This window comes from Protopterus annectens, chromosome 16.part0 (assembly GCF_019279795.1).
Source record: "Protopterus annectens isolate FY-2018-M chromosome 16.part0, PAN1.0, whole genome shotgun sequence".
Classification (NCBI taxonomy): Eukaryota; Metazoa; Chordata; order Ceratodontiformes; family Protopteridae; genus Protopterus; species Protopterus annectens.
In genome coordinates, this window is record NC_056750.1 from 561,268,119 (window position 1) to 561,286,423 (window position 18,305).

General features: G+C 40.5%; 1 protein-coding gene across 1 annotated transcript in view; it reads left to right on the forward strand.

Annotated features, from left to right (window-relative positions):
• The window catches only part of ASS1 (argininosuccinate synthase 1), a 681,159-nt gene that overhangs the window by 48,137 nt on the left and 614,717 nt on the right, over positions 1–18,305 (forward strand). The gene's annotated exons all lie outside the window — the stretch shown is intronic.

Below are 18,305 nucleotides of genomic sequence, written 5' to 3' on the forward strand. Positions count from 1 at the left end.
CCACTGGAGTGATCCCCAGGGTGAATTTTCTATTTCCCATCCACTCATCAAAATTTCTCTTGAAGAGGGCCAGTGAGGCACTCCTTTTGACATGTATGGGAAGTCTATTCCATAGCATGGGCAGTCCCTGGGTTATGAACCTGTCCCTCCAGCTTGTTATGTTGATTGTGGTAATGAGGTTGAGGTCTCTGGAGTGTGTAGTGTGGCGGGATTGGGATTTCTTTAGATGTAGCATTTCTAACAGAGCTGGGTCAGACATGGCTTTGTAAGTTTAAGCAGAGATTGCCTCTAAGTAGGCAATATGAGACAGAGACTTGTTGGAGATTTTTGAGTCTGTCCATATAGGACAGGTGTTTAAGGCCTAGGCTCCTCTTTGTGAGGTACTTTTGCAGCCTCTCCAGTTGTTGCAGGTGTCTAGTGAGTACATGCCAAATGGGCACTGTACTCGATGATTGGCCTAATGAGGGAAGAGTAGAGGGAGACAGTGACCTCTTTCTTCCTGGATGCAAAACCCTTAGTAATGAGATGTGCCACATAGAAGAACGTTCTGACCACAGTGGCAATGTGGTGGTCAAAAGAGAGGTTGCTGTCAACCTGTGTTCCCAGATCTTTTATGACACCTTCTGTGTTCAGTGGACTACCATCGATGTGGTAATTCATGGGAACCCGGTTTTTCCCAAAGGGAATGCCGACACATTTTTTGGGATTGAGCTTAAGGCCATGGTTCTGACACCAGTTGTTGGTCTCAGTAAGGCCTTTCTGTAGGATGTCAACATCACTTAGGGAGTTAATTATGGCTCCCAACTTGCAATCGTCTGCGAACTTTGTCAGCCAGAGTCCATTTTTGTTGGCCTGGACTTCAGAGAAATAGATACCAAACAGGAGAGGACCCAGGACCTAACCCTGTGGGACTTTACTCATGACTGGTCGGCACTCTGACTTCGAAGTCAGCTACTTTCACACTGTGGGTTCTATCTGTGAGCCAGTTTGCAACCCACCTAGTGATATCATATAGGGGTTAATGCCTAGCTTAGTGAGTTTTTCTATGATTCCTGAGTGGGGAATGGTATTAAAGACCTTGGCCAGATCAAGGTAGGCTCTATGAACCACCTTGCCTTCATCCACAGCTCTAGTGACTGACTCAAAGAAGTCGACCAGGTTGAGCAGGCATGATCTACTCTTCACAAAACCAAACTGCGTGGGATCCAGAGTTTGGAGATTCCCTATATCCTTGTTTATTAGGTCCATGATGATGCATTCCATAGCTTTGCATATCAGACTTGTCAGGCTAATGGGGCGATAGTTCCCAGGGTCTGTAGTCACTCCTCCTTTGTGGGGAGGGATGACTGTAACAGTGTGCCATTCTGTAGGGACAAAACCTGAGGTGAGGCTGTGATTGAACAGAGCACACAGGTGAGGTGCCAGTTCACTCTGTAGTTCATGTAGAACACAGCCATGGATATTGTCAGGTCCCATAGAAGTTGCATTGTTGGCCTTGGACAGTGTTGTTTTAACATGTGCAGCAGTAATACTGGGTACCTAGCAATCTACTGGTATTGTGATTGGTCCTTTTTGGGGGGGGGGTAAAGTTGGCACTGAATCTGTCGGCCAGTATATTGGCAGTATCTGTTGGCTCAGTATAGGAGGTGCCATTGTGCAACAGCTCTGAGCAAATCTGGGTATTGCCGTGGAGATTCTTTACATAACTATAGAAGACATTGTAGTTGTCTTTACTATCTGCTGCAATTCTGTTTTCATAGCTAGCTTTAGAGGATTTGATGAGGGATCTCAACTTTTTGGTGAGGTTTTCTCCTTCTGTTGTAGAGTTTATGGCAAGGGTCCACCAGAATGGCTTCCTTTTTTTGGAGGAGAGCATCTTTCTGTTGGGTATGGCGAGATCCATGTATATGTGTACGTGTCCGTACAGGGCATAAGTGTATGATTCAGCAATCATGCAGCTGTTCTCCAATTGCATGGGTGCCGTGAAGTTAGCTACCTCTGTTTTTTAGGACACCAAAGTTAGATTTGGAGAAGTTTTTCATGGTGGTTACCTTTGTGGGGATGGGGGGTAGGAGAGATGTGGATTTCTAAGGTGATTAGTTTGTGGTTGGATCTAACCAGGGAGGAGTTGACTATTGGTATAGAGCAATGGTTGCCCATGTTAGTAATGACCAGGTCAAGGATGTTGCTACCTCTAGTGGGGGTAAGAATGAGCTGCTCCAGGGCATTGGAATTAATGAATTTAAACGATTCAATGAATATGTCATAAGGCAAGGAGATAGTTGGCCAACTTCATAGTATCATAGGAGATTACTAGGTTATCGACCCAGAGGTCATTTTAAGCCTAGCCATTTCATCCCAATGTAATAAAATAGAAATGCTAGTCAATACCCAAGATTGCATTTAGTGATGACAGCCCATGCCCTGGAAGGTTGTGGATGCTGTCCCTGGTAAGAATTTACAGTGCGACATCCACTCATCCAGGTTCCTCCTAAACAGTGTCATAGAGTTGCTGTTTCACATGAATTGGTAGCCTGTTTCAAAGATGCGGCAGTTGCTGGGAGATAAATCTGTCCCTCCAGCATGTCCTATTTATGTTACGGGCTATATTTAGGTCCCTGAAATGGGTAGCCCTAGTCCTGTTTGATTTATGGATATACAACAAGTTCATTAGGTTTGGGTCTTGGATTGCTGTGTAGGCCAGGCATAAGACTTGCCAGCACAAAGTGTGGAATAAAATAATAATTTTAATTCATAGGCTCAAAAGCACAAAAATAGAAAGCACTAACCCATGAAGGGTAGGGGTAAAAAAAGCCCCCAAAAAACAAACTGGTTTCATCTATATCAGCCTTCCTCAATGAGTGCACAGAGCACTGGTCTCTCTAATTGCTGCAGGTGCTTAGTACTGTATATGCCAAATGGGGCATTATACTCAATTATGAGCCAGACAAGTGCAGAGAACAGGAAGGTTATAACTTCTTTTGCTCTCGAGGAGATGCCTTTACTAATCAAGTGTGCTATGTAGAAAGTTTTCCTTACTACAGTAGACACATGGTGGTCAAAGTTAAGGTCGCAGTCAACTTGTGATCCCAGGTCCCTTACTACTTCATGGGGACTTACTGTTGTTGATTTGACAGTGTGAGGGGACATTGTTTGTGCTGAAGGGAATGATGATAAATTTTTTTTTATTCAATTTGAGAATGTGATTAATACACCAGTCACTGGTCTGCGTGAGACCCTCCTGGAGTATACTGACATGATTTGGGGATTCAATGATTGCACTTAGTTTGTAGTCATCTGCAAACTAGGTCAGCCACAACCACTTAGTTTTCACCTGAACATCTAAGAAGTATGGTGGGTGCTAAGCCTAAATTTATTTTTAAAAATAACATCTTGTTGAAAAGGGAGCTGTGTTTTAAACCTCACTATGAACAAACTAGGTTGAATATAGGAGAGGGCACTTTTCCCTGTAGGAGCTGTAAAGCTTGCAGTTTCATGTTAAGGAATCGACAGTTTAAACACCCTATTACAGATATCATGGAGTTGCCCTTTTCTTCCCTATAGTGCAATCTCAGAGTTGGTATATTTAGTTGGGGGGGGCCGAAGCCCCCCCCCTGTTTATGGTGTTAAATATATATATATATATATATTTTTTTTTTAGCGAACAGCCGCGTAAGCTTTTCCTAGGGAAAAATTCGATTAAGTGGCAGCTCCTTGTTGTCAGGTTTCGTGCATTATATATCGATTTTTATGTAGTTGCACATATGCACTTTCGGTCTAATAATATAGACCCTGATTTCACTGTGGTCTCCTACACATAATGAAAATAAACTGAATTCTCAACTCATTGTATCTCTAAATTTTGACTGCGGTGGCAGGCAGAAGTAACCCTTTTGACCCCCAAACTAAATATATTTGAGTCCTTGCATATCAGAGCAGATTATATTTACTTGTGTTTTTCTGAGAGAAAGATACACAAAGGAGTATTTGATTCAGTGAATCACTCCTCACCTGATTTCCCAACTATTACACATCATGCTTTCACTTTCTCTGTAGTCTTGTTCTATGTTTGAGAGGGATTTCTTTATAATATAATAAATTCATTAGGCAGTGGATAATAGATTACATTGCGTGTGTACTTTGGAATTGTGTGTATGTGTATGTGTGTTATGTTTTAGCTCAGGGCACTGATTACTCTGGGAAGTATGCCTGAATTCTGGTAACTCATATGCTTTTGGCTGAGCATATTACCTGGGTGTGACTTGAACATTTCCCTCAGATAAGCATGTGTTTTACTGGAATACATCATTTTGTTGTGCATGTACCTTGGTATATAACTTGAACTTGACTGCATAGTTCACTGTTTAGTTTCACAGATACAAATAAGTGCAAGTCCACTAGAATAGCAGTGAAGTTTGAAAGTCACTCTTATACTTGTAAAGCATGTTTAAAGTATTTTTACAGTGTGAAAGTCCCCTGTAAATGGGGGGTCTCCCTCCATACATTTGCTGCTCGTAATTTCAAGATCAGTGTATTTCAGAGGAGAACTTTCCAAGATACAGCAGTTTCAGTTTTGGCAATTTTCCCCTGTAATCACACTTGTATTCTTACAGTTCTGTCACAGTTCTAGAGATTGCACATGCAGTACTGAAGTATAGCAGGTACTTCTTCAAACTGTGATTGCTTTTACGCTGTCAAGGATATAAATGAGCTTCATATGTTTCCACGCACAGTGTATTTATTTGGCATGTAGTCTATCTGTTAATCTGCATGTTTCATAAGACTGTTCATATGTTTAACCCGTCTGTACAGTAATTAATCCAGAACACAAGAATGCTGAAGACATCAAACTAAAGTCGAAACCAAGGCAAGACTCAGGACACAAAAAGTTAAGCGCATTCGTTCTTTAATACTTCAGACAAAAATGGTAAAAATATGCAGCCAGCATTTAAAGTGCAATCAGATGTCACAAAACATAAAATGACCACTAGTGACTAAAAGACTGGTGAGAGTTGTCCCATCAATCAAAGCAATGAAGTGCCACAGTATAACCATGCATAATAATAACAGCAAAACCAAAGAACCCTAAAATAAAATGATCTCAAATTTGCTTAATAAAACCATTGCAAATTTTGCACCAGTAAAAAAAAACATTTGCTATTAATAGATTTTCAGACCTGGAGCATGGATGGTCTGCCCTAAATGTAATCTGCCATGTGGGTTCACAGCATTCAAGTAATGTTTTATAATCCTCAGTGTAAACATTGACATTTGCTAAATCCAAAACAAAAAAAGTATACTTTCTAAAATTGTTGCATACTGCTGCATGCTTCACTAAAGCATTATTAATTTTTTTTCTTGATTGCTAGTAATATATTCATAAATCCTTCTGTTGAAACAGCTGTTTTTTCCTGCACTAAAGCAATTAAACTTTTATGAAAACAAAAAACATGGATCCAGCTACCAAAGCTAAAATCATAAAAACTTTTATTAAATGGACAAGCACTTTCTGGCAAGTTGCCCTTCCTCGGGTTAATTTATAAAAACAAATGCTCACTTTTTTAAATTGGTGTGCCTTTGACCTCCTTTATAACAACATATACTGCCAGTAAAGTGTATAGTTTTTCAAAGGCTTTTTCTTAAAATGAGTTTAAAAAAGTCTACTTCTTATTACTTAAGTTCCTCTTTCAAGAAATTAAACCGTTGGTATATGCACATTTTATTCAGTACTTTTCCCCAAAGATAATGTACATTTTTTGGTTCTAATTTTTTAACTTCTTTCTACATATAATTGACATTTTATTATATGTTATAAGCTGTTTGACTGCAGCTTAGTTGCATCTTTCTTTTTGATGTGAGTTTTATTCTAGTTTAAACAACTCTTTCTTCCATAGTCACAAGTTATTTATAAACTTTCCACAAAACCTCTGTAATGAAGGTATATCAGATTTTTACAACTAGTTTATAACTCCATCTTCTCATGTTACACATTTGTACTTGACTTGGTGCTTTATTTTACATGGTTCATTCTTATTTATAGTTATATTTTGACTTCCTTGTTCCTTTCTGTAAACAGTTGACTATTGTAAGTTGATCATTATTCCTGATACTTCCTTATGTTCTGTCTGCAAGAAACAAAAGGTGTAGCCTGACTTTTTGTAATGCACTGCCTTGCACACTAATTTTCAGAACGGAACCCACCCTAAAAAGTGACTATCTTATATGTCTTCCTTATGTATCCTCACTACATTTCCTAGCTGAAATGTAAGCTGTACTTTAAGTATTTCATTAATGCATTCTGATACCTGTATTGTTTATCTCTTAAGCAACCTTTTTATTTTCTTTTGCCGTATTAATTTCATTGCATTAGTAAACCTCGGCACCATAAAAATCTACTACCAATCATTAGCAGACCGGAGTTCTGCTGTGTCGACCCCTAACCGGGAAAAGCCGAAAGAAGAGCGAGAGAGAGTAATTAAATGTACTGTAACACTAGCCTGCTGAAATCTGGCAGGGCTTACAATTATAATGACACTAGCTCCCCCCCCCCCCCCCAGGTAAACTCAGAAGAGCAAGGTGTTGTTTGCGATTATGTGCCAATTTAAAATAAGAAAAAAAACTTAAGAATTTCTTTACAATCTGATCAGTCTGGTCTTATCTGTAACATTCAGGTAGATATAAAAATAGTAGCACTTAAAACCTCGTGATTTATGTGTTTAAGTAAATATCAAAAGAGAAGGGAAAAAGCAATTGCGAGGTTTGTGTTTAGTGACATGTTTCATTACTGTTGTTTGTAATATTTTCCTTGCAGCCTTGAAAATAGGCTGCTGAATACATGTTTAAAAGTATAAAACAAAGAAATGAAATGATGCGAGTATTGTATGTAATTATGGACAGACTGATCCATAGCAGTTAGGTGAAGTCCTTTTGGTCACATTTAATTTTATAAATTTTGGATAAAAGAAGGTTGTAGTGTATGTTATAAATGCAATGCCACTGGTCGAATGTGGTTCCTACAGTAATTTAAGCTAGTGATTTTAGGGATAAAGATGGGATTTGAGCAGGTATTAGAACTGATTTTTTTATTATTATGTACAAGGGTAGTGTGACAGCAGGGAGATCCGCAGTAGGAGTGACAGATGCGTTTAAGGTGGAGGTGGGATTACATCAAGGATCATCTCTGAGCCCTTTCTTATTTGCACTGGTGATGGACAGGTTGACAGACGAGATCAGACAGGAGTCCCCATGGACTATGATGTTTGCAGATGACATTGTGATATGTAGTGAGAGTAGGGAACAGGTTGAGGAGACCCTGGAGAGGTGGATATATGCTCTAGAGAGCAGAAAAATGAAGGTCAGCTGGACTAAGAATATATGTGTGTGAATGAGAGGGAGGATAGAGGAATGATGAGGATGCAGGGAGTAGAGGTGGCGAAGGTGGATGAGTTTAAATACTTGGGATCAACAGTTCAGAGTAATGGTGAGTGTGGAAGAGAAGTGAAGAAGAGAGTACAGGCAGGGTGGAGAAGAGTGTCAGGAGTGATTTGTGACAGACGAGTACCAGTAAAAGTGAAAGGGAAGGTCTACAAAAGGGTAGTGAGACCAGCTATGTTATATGGATTGGACACAGTGGCACTGACAAAAAGGCAGCAGTCAGAGCTGGATGTGGCAGAGTTAAAAATGTTAAGATTTGCACTGGGAGTGACGAGGGTAGACAGGATTAGGGATAAGTATATTTGAGGGTCGGCTTAGGTTGGACAGTTTGGAGACAAAGCCAGAGAGGCGAGATTGCATTGGTTTGGGCATGTGATGAGGAGGGATGCTGGGTATATTGGGAAAAGGATTCTAAGGATGAAGCTGCCAGGTAGGAGGAAAAGAGGAAGGCCTAAGATAAGGTTTATGGATATGGTTAGAGAGGACATGCAGGTGGTTGGTGTGATAGAGCAAGATGCAGAGGACAGGAAGAAATGGAAACAGGTGATCCACTGTAGCGACCCCTAACCGGGAAAAGCCGAAAGAAGAAGGTTTACGACTGTAGTTTGAGTTGGGATCATATTTAAGGTTTTGGTTTTAGAGTGTGTGAATGCAGTATAGAAAGGTTTTCCACAAGAAATATTATGGATAATTTCATGTGTTGGACTGTTTTTATACACCTTTTATTGAATCTGGATGACTGAATATGTGACTGCATATTTTCTCTTGGGATATCTGTGAAGACTCTGCTTAGTATTGTTAGCCTCCCATCAGTACTGGGTGAAGTTGTTGAGTTCTGATGGTCTGTGGCCATAAGCTTAGTAAGAATCTATAAACGTATGAGTCTATAGTATGAGCTTAAATCAATTATTTATTTATTTTTTGATGTTTGGCTATTTGGACTTGATTCTATTATGTTTGCAGAATTTGCTTTTTAAAGAGATGTCCTAGATCTTATGATTATGAGGATAGAGTGCAGGTGAGCCCAATGGCCTTTATATTGGTTGTGGGTGGTACAACCACCACAAGTAAAAATGTAGTGCTTTTTGTTTAACTAGTTTGTTGGTGAGTTTAGTTTTTATATGGATGCATTGGAAATCTGTTGATTTTTTTGTGTGGCTTTCTTGCACCATTTGTGTTGATTATGCATGCATGCATTCCTTAGCCTGATCTAGACCTGTTTAATAGTGACACCTTATTAGACATCTAACTCACTGCAAATATAACTAGTTCAGCTTAGCCCTGTGCTTTATAATTTTGCACATGGCAGGTAAGCTTGCAATGAAGAGCTGCGCAACAAAACAAACATAGTTAAACAAATTGGTGCATTCAGTTTACCTGTTTCACCAGCTGGGAGGTAGTCTGAGCCAGCACTAAGAGGTAAGCAGCTCATTCTAAATGCTTGTCTGCAAGGCATCTGACAGGTTAAGGTGTGCGTTTCACTTCTGGGCACGTGCCCTTAGATTTGACTGGTGCTGTGCGATTATTGGTTACGCTTACCTCATATCTGGTACTTGATAGTAGCTAGGTTGCTTTTATCTACCACTGTGTTAGGATGGCGTAAGACAGCTCTCAAAAGCCTTGTATTTCATCAGGTGACCCAGAGGGGCAGGTTATAAGGAGAGTTTACACTGCAGTACCCTCCCAAGGACTGTGCTGTAAGACCCACCTTCGCCACTGTTTCTAAGGGAGCTCAGTTTTGTTTCTGAATTTGGTTCACCAGCACTGCAGACGATCACTGTACCTGTTCACAAGAAGTCAGGCTTCACAATTATTCTCAGTCTTTTTATGTCGACGTGCTGACCTTCACATTTAAACTACTAGTATATTTTTACTGGGTATATATAGACTACTGACTAATCAGGAAGGTGTAGCTGAGAAGGAAAACACTTAATTCTGATCAAGAAGGCTACATATCTGTGTTTAGTTACAAACCTTCACAAATTTAGTGAAAGCTATTTGATTGAGCATTGTTAGTATCCTGGAAATAAGAAATACAAAATATGAATTTTAAAGCTTTGCATTAACAGGATATGTAATTGGTGCCAGGTGTATATGTAACCCTACCAACAACGGACCTGCAGGTTTCACTCGACAAGCTAACGGGCAACCAATCCGCCCAACAGGGACATCAGGCTCACATATTGAGCTAGCCATCCCACCAAACTGGATTACTTACAGCCCACGCCCCAGTAACGCTGCGAACACGAGCTCCATCACAGTGTTAACGGCAATAGCCAGAGAAGTCCCAACTACCCGTACAAGGGCAAGCCAAGACCACAACCCTGGAGGGCACAGGGTGGCAATATTCACCCACAGCACCCCGAGGCGGCCAGCCCCCACCACATCGGCGGAGGCAGCCCTCACCGACAGTACAACCAGCACTGCCTCCACAGACAGTGACAGCACCCTCCCAACAACCCTCAGGAGAAATAGTCTCTGGAACCCTCCGTTAAACCCCACCATCAGCGTATTCTCCCAGGTCATGGAAAACAATATCAGAGAGAAACTCAACAATAGTCCCACTTTCAGGTACAACAATTTAACCCCTAAAGAAAGGAAAGCCCTACACAGCCTCACCAAAAATGACCAAATTATAATCAAAAAAGCTGACAAGGGCACAGGGGTAGTAATTATGGACAAAGCCCACTATAACAAAAAAATGCTGGAAGTCCTATCGGACACAGGCAACTACTGCCTGACCAGCAAATCTGAGGTGCTCAGCAGGTTTTCAGCCATAGACACCATGCTATACAAACTGCGAGCACAAGGCAAAATCACAGACGAGGAGTTCGACTTCATGGCAGTAGACTCCCCAACTACAGGCCTGCTCTTTGGAATCCCCAAGATCCACAAGAGCGAAACAGATCCCCCACTCAGGCAGATAGTGTCTTCCAAAAGGACCAAGACCGAGTATGTCTCGGAACTAATAGACTTTTATTTTAACCCTTTGGTACAAAGCGCAGAGTTTTATCTCAAAGACTCATGGGCCTTTCTCGATGCCATCTCCCAATACCAAAGGACCCACGAGGGCACGAAACTCACTCTAATCACCCTAGATGTGGAAGCCCTCTACCCAAGCATCCCCCATGATTTAGGCACTGCCATGGTGTGAGAGTACCTGACCAAACATAGACAAGTCGACCCCCCCCAGAGCAGACACTCTAATAACCCTGCTCAAAGTGGTACTCGAAAACAATTTCTTCACATTCGAGGGCAACATATACCAACAACTCAAAGGCGTAGCAGTGGGAGCCAAAATGGCTCCCGCATACGCCAGTTTGGTATTGAGCTCATGGGAAGCTAACTCCCTTACCAAACTCAAAGGGTTCACCAAAGTAGCGCTTTACAAGTGGTACATAGACGACCTGTTTTTTATGTGGAGAGGCACCCCCAGAGAACTCGACATGTTTGTGACAGAAATCAGAAACGGCATCGGGTTCCTAAAATTCACCATTTCAGACCAAGGCAACAGAGTAAACTTCCTGGATGTGACCCTGTCCCTAGACACTGTCTCCAACCGGCTTACGTCCACCATCTACAGAAAACCCACCCACCGAAACAATCTTCTCGACTTCAAAAGCCAGCACCCCGGCTTTATGAAAAAGAACATAGTCAAAGGACAATTTGTCCGCCTCAGTAGACTAGTCAGCGATGACGAAGACTTTGCAGCCCAGGCCAAAGTGCTGCAAAACCTGTTCACAGACAGAAACTACCCCAAAGACCTGGTGAGTAAAATGGCACTGGAAGTTGCTCTGCACAGGCATAGCAGACACAAACCCATTCTCACCCACGGGTTCGAAGGCTGCACCAACCAAAGCAACCCCCCCCCCACCCACGGTTTCCCATCCCCATCAGCAATGACAGCACAGCCATCAGAGAAACCCTCACTAACAACTGGGATATCATAGTGAACAACCCAGATCTCAAAAAAACACTGGGACCCGCTCCTTTCTTCTGCTACACAAGGACCCTCTCCTTAAAAACACTCTTCGAATGCCGCCCAAGTTGTCAGGTGGACACCAGCAGCCCTACAGTCCCACAAGGCACGTGGCCTTGCAAACACTGTAATTGCTGCGAGTACATTCTATCCGGGTCCAATATAAGCAGCCCAAACAGAACCGCCCCCATTCGGTTCAAACACCACTACAACTGCAACAGCAGCAATGTAGTATATCTGAGCAAATGTTCCCACTGCGTAGCATTCTACATAGGAATGACTACCAGAAGACTGAGTGACAGAATGAAGGAACACATGCAGGCAATCCGCAGGCAAGACCCCACCAACGCTCTAGCCAGACAGTCACTCGCCTGCCATTCCCCCCCAAGATTCCTATTCCTAGTCCTTGAACAAGTCCACTCTTTCACCCAAACCTCCAGTACCCACCTGGAAGTTCAGGAGCTGAAATGGCAGATCGACCTAAGGGCAGACATCCCCCCAGGGCTGAATGGCAGTCTTAACATTAAATGTGTGTTGAAATGGAACGGATAGAAGCAACGCGAGGCCTCCCACCTCACTATGTTAAAGGTGTTAAAAGTTTTAAAAGTGTTAAATGTGTTAAAGGTGTTAGCATGTCTCAGTTTAAAGCAATGCGAGAACTTCAACCTCAAACACACCCCCATGTGACCAAGGCTCACAAGCCTAGCACTATATATACTAACTATGAATGCTGTATGAGTAGATTTCTAAAGAAGTTCGATGTAGCACCAATAAATCTGCAAACGAAAGCGCTCAAATCTACAATTCGTGTCAGCCGTGTTTTTTTAGTCCAACCAGGTAGACAGTGCAGTAAGTCTAAGTTTTAAGTACAAATTCAGTCTCCTAACCTGGTAGTAGCCACATTAACATCAAAAAGTTTGGATATGTGTGTATATATATATATATATATATATATATATATATATATATATATATATATATATATATATATATATATATATATAAAAAATCAGGTCTGTATATTTATGTATATGTTTTTTTATTTATTTTTGACTACACATAAATATATTTCTATATTTCTGTGATTCCATCCTTGAGGTCTGTTGAGATTGTGATGCAGTGAGTAAAAAGTAAGAATCAGTCTTTTAAAAAATTAAGAAATTTATTTAAATATAATAATGGCCATCTTCCCATAATAAGAGTTCTCAGTAGCAGCTTAATTTGCTTTTCCTTTTGGCATCTTTAGATAGCAGTAACAGAGTGTCATGTGCTTTTTCAATGTGTAACTCCACATCCTCAATAGTTAATTTAACTTAGAAACCATAATGTCCGGTAGTTACTGTGGGCAGTTAATTTAAATGGAATTAAATAATAATGTTCTGTTTGTTCGCATTAGTTATTTAGATGGACTGTAATCAGGGGAGAGATTAATGTATCGACATTTTATATGCAGGCATTTATACCTTTAATATAATTTTGTGGAAACCACACCATGACTCATCATTCCTGTATTACATTTGTATTAAATTAACCTGGTTTGCTTTCTACACTTGATATAAACTCTTGAAGTCAGTGCAGTTCAGTAATGAGTCGCATCTCTGCCGTTTTACATTTTAAATCTAATATGATTTATTTGTGCCAGAGTTTGAAAGTGGACAGACAAAAAGGGTAGTGGGCCGAAGGCACAAGACTTATGTGGACTGCCCCAAGCGCTGTTATACTCTGTGTTATGGAGAATACTGGGAAATTAACTATGCTTGGCTTATAAGACATCCACAGACCCATAAGTAATGGACCTACTGCACATCTGTAAGTCAAATGGTATTAGAAATTCCTAATCCAGTGACCTCAGCCTCCCTGCAATATAAACAGAACACTCTGGAGGGACAGGTGTATGTCCCAGAGGATACCACTTCTATGGAACAGACACCCATGATTCTTTTTAAGCATAATTTAGACCAGTGGATGGGAGCTAGGTGTCAGTCTTGGGTTAAATTTCCTCTCTTCCTAATGGACAAAGGCAATGCTTAAATGCCCTGCCTTACAGTAGGCACGTCTTATACACTGAAGGAGAGACGCAAACAGAATAGTCTGCTACAAATAAGCATTTAAATATAGATATGGCAAGGATAGTTAAACACATATGAGACAACACAGTTGGATGACAAAAGGGAAGCATGTTTAGACTTAAATGTCCCATCAGTCAGTAGCCAAGTACTAACCCATGACAGTTACTGAATTTAAGTTGTGCATTTATTATTTTATCTACTTCCCTAACAGATGGGAAAATATAGTGGAAAGGGCCAGATAAGTTTATTTTGGATTCCAACTAGCAAATCCAATAACTGTGAACTTTAAAAAAGTAAAGATTTAGAATTTGATATAAACATCAATGGTATTTTGTTGAAGCAGGAATTGCTTCACCTTGCATAGCATACTGCCTGCTCTTGAAACTTGCACATAAAGAAACAGCAGTGTGTTATGAGTACCTTTTATTTTGTTACTAATTTGTTTGTGTGTTTATTAACCACATGAATGGAGTGCTCTTGAAATGTTTGCTATCACCTTTGCATTAAGCAGGAAAAATGTAGCATCAAAATGAGTCATCAGTATTGTCTTAAACATATAAAATTATAAAAGCAATTTTACAAGGTAGTAATAGATGAGTTACTATCAAAACTGATAAACTAGTAATATTTGAAAAAAAATCATTAATACTAGACAGAAGTAGTAGAAAGTACATATTTAAAGAGTCCCAGCAAATGGTTAAGGTCAGTGACACCTAGAAAGGAAGTGCTGTTGGAGTATAGTAGTCTGCACAAAATATGATAGTTTAATCCATAAAGCTGACACATTTACACTTTTATGCAGTATAATTTATTTATTTAACATTTGTTGACCAGGAAAGTCTACTAAGACAGAGCCTATTTTCCGCGGAGGCCCAAGGAGAAATGCTCCAGACTCATGTCTTTGGAATTAACTTTTGCTAGCTTGAGTTTACTTTGGAAACTTCCATTTTGATCATTTGCAGAAGGCAGGGGGAGATTTTGGATAGTGCTTTCCTCTTTTGAGTTAAATCAGAGGATTCTTAAGGTCTCTTGCCCCTGAGATCTGAGTAAGTAATCACAGTATTTTGCTATTAATCTAGTGACTGGATGGCAGCAGTATGTCGTTTGAAACAGTTAAGTGTAAAGGAAGGTAGGTGTACCAGTACTTTCTTTTAGCACAGAGAAGTATGTAATGACAAATTTTCTTTAATGCTGAATCATGCATGTGTTTTGAGATGATGAGGAATGTGGCTGGCAAGGTTATTCCAGTCTGGAGATAAGAGGCTGTTTTGGACTTGAGTTAAGGAGGACAGGATCAACAAAGACAGCACTTTGTCAAATATACATGGCATAGATATTGTATAGTTGCACCATGTCAAATATATGTGACATAGATCTGGTATAGATGCACCATGTCAAATAAGTGGCATAGCTATGGTATGGATGCACATGTCAAATACGTGGCATAGCTATGGTATGGATGCACCATGTCAAATACGTGGCATAGCTATGGTATAGATGCACCATGTCAAATACGTGGCATAGCTATGGTATAGCTGCACCATGTCAAATACGTGGCATAGCTATGGTATAGATGCACCATGTCAAATACGTGGCATAGATGTGTTATAAATGACCAAGTTCATATAACTGTCCATGCTCCTGTATCAGCTGGCAGGGGAGAAGGGGAGTGTGTGGCTACTACTGGCTCACCAATCCTGGAGGAATGCAGATATCAGTGACTCGCCTCATGGTGACATCCATGAGAAAACTTTAGTGAGAAGGAGGATAGCAGCACATTTATAAAGAGGAATGGGGACTATACTAGTAAAAGAGAGGTTAAAAATAAAAAGTATGACCTTTCTATCTTCTAGGTTCAGAGATTCTGCTACCTTCTGCTTTTATATGATGCCGTGTGCACAGTGCTGTTATCTGTTGCCATATTACAGTTAGTTACTCTGAACCTTCCCATAGAATGACAAGGAGATGCAATCAATTGGACTGAATAGTTTACTGTCCATGTTCCTATTTTTAAGAGATGAAGGAGGTACTGAAAAAGTGACTGTATGAATGACTGATTAAAGGGCTTGGGCCTAAAACTCCCAGTCTCAGTTCATCCACACAGCATATAGTAACAAACAAGAGGGCATGCATTTGTAAATGCATATACTGAGAAGCCATATGAGTATAGGAGTGGTGCTTTGAAATGCACATGACTTTCTTAGTAATTCATATTCCTCGGTACATTAACTGTCTAGCGGACATGATCAATAGTCACCTTTTGTATTTCCATGAACAGTTACTCAGTCATCTTGCACCAAATATGTTTTTCAATAAATGGATCCATCCTCTTTCCTTCTTTGACCACCACCAAGTGTTGGCAGCTCCTCTTTATTTCCCCTCCCAGTGGAAGAGCAAGGATGCATTGATACAGTCTAGGCCAGAAGAACTCTGTCAGCTCTCTGTTCTTCTCCTGATTAACTTTCTTTGCAGAACCAGCAACCTGAAAGCAGCAGTGATTTTGATTGGCCCTGTCTGACCTAGATATACCTGGTTTCCCATTATTAAGAATGACCTCATTGCTCCTCCTGTACATTAGCATCTGCTGACTTGTTCATCCAAAAAGATTCAGCTGGATTTTCATTGCTTCACACTCCTTCACATTCCTTCTCCAGTTCTGTTAGTCAGTAGGATATTTAAATTGTTGGATCCATGTGTCCCTGTCTTCAGTGTTTCAGAGAAATGATCATGTCAAAAGATGCATTACAGCAAATCCGAATGCATTTCTGTCAGAGCAAGAGTTCAAGATGGGGCCATAATGGTTGTTTTTAATAGTGACAGGGATGGTGATGATATTCGACAGACAGCTGGGGCAAAAGGAAAGCAAAACAAAACAAAACAAAAAATATATGTGTATATGTATATGTGTACACATAAAGGCAAAAAAACAAGCAGCAAAAACATTGCAATACAACACTTTATTTATATTTGAGTTAGCTTTTTAATTATGTGTTATATATATATATATATATATATATTGCAGTCTGAGACAGCAAACGGTCATATGAAAGAATGCTTTTTCAGGCTGTGAATAGCAGCAACTGCTCAAATGAGCAAACCGTGTTTTCAGTGTAGTTTTTGCTAGCAGCCTTTGTGTGCGGTTATGGTGCAGCAGGGTGAGGTAATTTGCCCTTACCATGCTGTTTAGTCAGAGTTGGTATGCATAATTAGCTGGGGGTTTGGTGGCTGCAGGCCCCCATGAGCAGGGTGCAGGGGCCCTTACCTCCACGCAAAAAAGTTAGTTATAATTTTTGTTTTCTGTCATTTTAGATTCAAGCTAAAATGATCATTGTTTCTTTGATCACAATTTTGTTTAATACTTGACAGTGTATTTCACTACTTCACTGAGCAGCAACATCAGCCTGCACTACATTGACCACGGATTTTCAAAACAAAATAAATAAAAAAAATGTTTACTATAGGGGGCTAAAACCCCTGCATCCCCTCACCTCCTGTTAATTATATCGCCAACTCTGAGATCGCAAAGCAGTGGAGAAAGGGCAAAATCCCATTTCCAAATTGTGTAGCAATCCCCCAAGCAAATGTTGCCATCTTGTGATGAACCAGTAGTTCAGTTAAACAAGCTTACTTAAATGTTCAAAGTACCAAACATATGGTGAAACACACTGATCCTATTGTGTGTGTGTGTGTGTGTGTGTGTGTGTGTGTGTGTGTGTGTATATATATATATATATATATATATATATATATATATATATTATGTGTGTGTGTGTGTGTAGAGAGAGAGGGAGAGTGATCTAAATCTGTAGCTAGATTGCATATTGTATGTGTACATGTAATTATATAACAGTGAAGATTAATTAATAAACTTCAATGCATTAGCAATTTGGGTGCTAAGAAATAAGGGGGAGGTGGAAGGGAAATAACTTGGAAATACAGGATGTGGAGAGAGAGGGAGGGAGGGAGGATGATCATTGCACAGTTTCATATGTATTAAATAATATGCAGGAGATGAATCCATCCCTGGTGCATTGACTGTTTTCTCAAAAATAGATTTATCCTGGAAAATTCTTGAACTGATATTTAGTCTTCTTACAGTTTGCAGATCATGCCAAGTTGCAGAAAGTATTCTGCTCTGTTATTGTAGTAAGAAAGGCTGTGCTAAAGATGGTGATGTGAAGTCTAATAGAGAAAACGTGAACAAAAGCAAACGCTAATGATCCATTAAATGTACTCGTGACCAGAAAGGATAGATATAACTGAAGTTTGGATGATGGGGAATAGCAAAATGGACATGGAGTATTAAATAAACAGTGAGAGAATATTGGCACATTGGTGAGGGCTCAGAACATATTACAATTTTTTTTTGTCCACTCTGTGTCATTCAGTCCTGCCATCTCAGTGCCCCTGTCCATCGCTGGGTTTGCCTGCTCCTCCTTCCTCCTCTGGACCTCTCCGAGTGAGGTGGGGCTAACCTAGATTTTAAGGACATCCTACACGTTGGTGACAGCAATTGCTTCTACATGCTGTGGGGGTTATAATCTTCCCTTATTTCCCCACCCCTGCATTCTTCAGCACGTCCGAGAACTACTCCCCTGTGTGGACCAAGCCTTGCCATTTTTGATGAATGCCTCCTGCCTGGATGGGCATGCCCATCCATCTGTGACTGTCTCAGACCCCAAGCCGCTAACCGAACCCAGGTAAGCTTTGGTCAGAGTTAGGGCTTTATCCCTCTGTGCTACGGTGCTGGCTATATTCCATTGCAGTTTTTCAGGGGATAGCATGCAAGAATGAGGCAGCTGTCCCACATGGAGGGCATGTAT